The 4,002-nt window shown below is 43.0% G+C and overlaps 1 non-coding gene across 1 annotated transcript; it reads right to left on the bottom strand.

The window, feature by feature from the left end:
• Positions 1-60: 60 nt before the first annotated feature.
• Positions 61-165, bottom strand: LOC124849820. The gene has a single exon (XR_007030392.1). It is a non-coding gene; the product is annotated as a U6 spliceosomal RNA (small nuclear RNA).
• Between the last annotated feature and the right edge of the window lie 3,837 nt (positions 166-4,002).

Here is a 4,002-nt window from a genome sequence, read left to right as displayed (position 1 = left end):
AGAGATGGATTATGAATCCGGATGGGAAGTTACGATCTGTTTATGGGTTTAAAAAAAAAAAAAAAAAAGGAACGCTTCACGAATTTGCGTGTCATCCTTGCGCAGGGGCCATGCTAATCTTCTCTGTATCGTTCCAATTTTAGCATATGTGTTACCGAGGTAACAGGACAGTGCCGTGCTTCCATGGGGGCATTTAAAGGGGATGGATCCGGAAATGCTCCTCGGACAGGGTGTCGTCTCTGTGACACACGTCACGTCACTCTCTCCTGTGGCCTGACGTGGGTCTGAACGTCTGTCTGAACATCTGTCTGAACATCTGTCTGTCTGAACATCTGTCTGAAGATCTGTCTGTCTGAAGATCTGTCTGAAGATCTGTCTGAACATCTGTCTGAACATCTGTCTGAACATCTGTCTGAACATCTGTCTGAACATCTGTCTGTCTGAACGTCTGTCTGTCTGAACATCTGTCTGAACATCTGTCTGAACGTCTGTCTGTCTGAAGATCTGTCTGAACATCTGTCTGAAGATCTGTCTGAACATCTGTCTGAACATCTGTCTGAACGTCTGTCTGTCTGAACATCTGTCTGAACATCTGTCTGAACGTCTGTCTGTCTGAACATCTGTCTGAACATCTGTCTGAACATCTGTCTGAACATCTGTCTGTCTGAACGTCTGTCTGTCTGAACATCTGTCTGAACATCTGTCTGAACGTCTGTCTGTCTGAACATCTGTCTGAACATCTGTCTGTCTGAACGTCTGTCTGAAGATCTGTCTGAACATCTGTCTGAACATCTGTCTGAACGTCTGTCTGTCTGAACATCTGTCTGAACATCTGTCTGTCTGAACGTCTGTCTGAAGATCTGTCTGAACATCTGTCTGAACATCTGTCTGAACATCTGTCTGTCTGAACGTCTGTCTGTCTGAACATCTGTCTGAACATCTGTCTGAAAATCTGTCTGAACATCTGTCTGAACATCTGTCTGTCTGAACATCTGTCTGAAGATCTGTCTGAACGTCTGTCTGTCTGAACATCTGTCTGAACATCTGTCTGAACATCTGTCTGAACGTCTGTCTGTCTGAACATCTGTCTGAACATCTGTCTGAACGTCTGTCTGTCTGAAGATCTGTCTGAACATCTGTCTGAAGATCTGTCTGAACATCTGTCTGAACATCTGTCTGAACATCTGTCTGAACGTCTGTCTGAACGTCTGTCTGTCTGAACATCTGTCTGAACATCTGTCTGAACGTCTGTCTGAACTTCTGTCTGAAGATCTGTCTGAACATCTGTCTGTCTGAACATCTGTCTGTCTGAACATCTGTCTGAACGTCTGTCTGTCTGAACATCTGTCTGTCTGAAGATCTGTCTGAACGTCTGTCTGTCTAAACATCTGTCTGTCTGAACATCTGTCTGAAGATCTGTCTGAACGTCTGTTTGAACATCTGTCTGAAGGTCTGTCTGTCTGAAAATATGTCTGTCTGAACATCTGTCTGAACGTCTGTCTGTCTGAAAATATGTCTGTCTGAACATCTATCTGAACATCTGTCTGAACATCTCTCTGAAGATCTGTCTGAACATCTGTCTGAACGTCTGTCTGTCTGAACATCTGTCTGACTGAACTTCTGTCTGAACATCTGTCTGAACATCTGTCTGAACGTCTGTCTGTCTGAACATCTGTCTGAACATCTGTCTGAACGTCTGTCTTTCTGACCATCTGTCTGTCTGAACATCTTTCTCAAGATCTGTCTGAACGTCTGTCTGAACATCTGTCTGAACATCTGTCTGAACGTCTGTCTGTCTGAACCTCTGTCTGTCTGAACATCTGTCTGAACGTCTGTCTGTCTGAACATCTGTCTGAAGATCTGTCTGAACGTCTGTCTGAAGATCTGTCTGTCTAAAGATCTGTCTGAATGTCTGTCTGAATGTCTCTGTCTGAACATCTGCCTGAACATCTGTCTATCTGAACATCTGTCTGAACATCTGTCTGAACGTCTGTCTGTCTGAACATCTGTCTGTCTGAACATCTGTCTGTCTGAACATATGTCTGAACATCTGCCTGAACATCTGTCTGTCTGAACATCTGTCTGAACGTCTGTCTGAACGTCTGTCTGTCTGAACATCTCTCTGAACGTCTGTCTGAACGTCTGTCTGTCTGAACATCTGTCTGTCTGAACATCTGTCTGAAGATCTGTCTGAACGTCTGTTTGAACATCTGTCTGAACATCTGTCTGAACATCTCTCTGAAGATCTGTCTGAACATCTGTCTGAACGTCTGTCTGTCTGAAAATATATCTGTCTGAACATCTATCTGAACATCTGTCTGAACATCTCTCTGAAGATCTGTCTGAACATCTGTCTGAACGTCTGTCTGTCTGAAAATATATCTGTCTGAACATCTATCTGAACATCTGTCTGAACATCTCTCTGAAGATCTGTCTGAACATCTGTCTGAACGTCTGTCTGTTTGAACATCTGTCTGACTGAACATCTGTCTGAATGTCTGTCTGAATGTCTCTGTCTGAACATCTGCCTGAACATCTGTCTCTCTGAACATCTGTCTGAACATCTGTCTGAACGTCTGTCTGTCTGAACATCTGTCTGTCTGAACATCTGTCTGTCTGAACATCTGTCTGAACATCTGCCTGAACATCTGTCTGTCTGAACATCTGTCTGAACGTCTGTCTGAACGTCTCTCTGTCTGAACTTCTGTCTGAACATCTGTCTGAACGTCTGTCTGTCTGAAGATCTGTCTGAACATCTGTCTGAACGTCTGTCTGTCTGAACATCTGTCTGTCTGAACCTCTGTCTGTCTTAACATCTCTCTGAATGTCTGTCTGTCTGAACATCTGTCTGAACGTCTGTCTGTCTGAACATCTGTCTGTCTGAACATCTGTCTGAAGATCTGTCTGAACGTCTGTCTGTCTGAACATCTGTCTGTCTGAACATCTGTCTGAAGATCTGTCTGAAGATCTGTCTGAACGTCTGTCTGAACATCTGTCTGAACATATGTCTGTCTGAACATCTGTCTGAAGATCTGTCTGTCTGAAGATCTGCCTGAACATCTGTCTGTCTGAACATCTTTCTGAACGTCTGTCTGAACGTCTGTCTGTCTGAAAGTCTGTCTGTCTGAACATCTGTCTGAATGTCTGTCTGTACATCTGTCTGTCTGACCATCTGTCTTAACATCTGTCTGCTGTGAAGTCCTCATGTTGCGCTTCTCGTTAGGTTTCTTGACGTCGGTTCACTTCACACGTCCGAGAGGCGCTCACGAGTTGCAAAGGCTGACGGGAAAATTATGTAATGAGCCCTTGGAACTGCGGCAGCCCGATTGGTCGGCAGCCGGCGCAAGAACACCGCCCACATTCCCTGCTTCCGAGTGATTTTAGGTTGGGCTTTTATTGTGAAGGGCAGAACGGAAGAAGGAAGCGGATGATCTGTAGTGTGTTTGATGGTGATAAATAAAGTTGTTGTCTTGGTTCACTCTGGTTCATAAGATGTCTCACCATGAATAAAAATAAATATATTATTAATCTTAATAGAGCTACAGATAAAAGTGTAATTAATTCAAATATAAAGGAGACGTTTTTTATTATTACTATATTTCGAAAATATAAACCAAGTGTTGGACAGTTTGCTTAATGTTTTTCTTTCTTTTAAATAGTACTTGTTTGATTAATTAAAAATCAAATCAAATTATTCCTGGTTATCAGTTGACAAACGCCTATATTTAAATCTATTTTTCAAATTTTGTGGTCTTCCTTAGCCACATTAACGTTTTCTTTTTTTTAAATCAGTTATGGTGCATTGTCGTACGAAGCCACAATAGTAATTTCTTCGAGCAACGGGCGTGTGGTGCCGTGACGTACGAGTAATGGGCGTGTTCTGTTGGCTGTAACAGATCAGGGGCTTCAGACGCAGGTTTCATATTTTTCTTTCTGCTCATTTACAGTAACGTGTCAGTTTTTCATGGCTCCAGATCCAGTGAAGCAGCTTCTCATCAAACA

This window comes from Scophthalmus maximus, unplaced genomic scaffold, assembly GCF_022379125.1.
Source record: "Scophthalmus maximus strain ysfricsl-2021 unplaced genomic scaffold, ASM2237912v1 un_4, whole genome shotgun sequence".
NCBI lineage: Eukaryota > Metazoa > Chordata > Actinopteri > Pleuronectiformes > Scophthalmidae > Scophthalmus > Scophthalmus maximus.
This window is presented reverse-complemented; position numbering and strand designations above follow the sequence as displayed.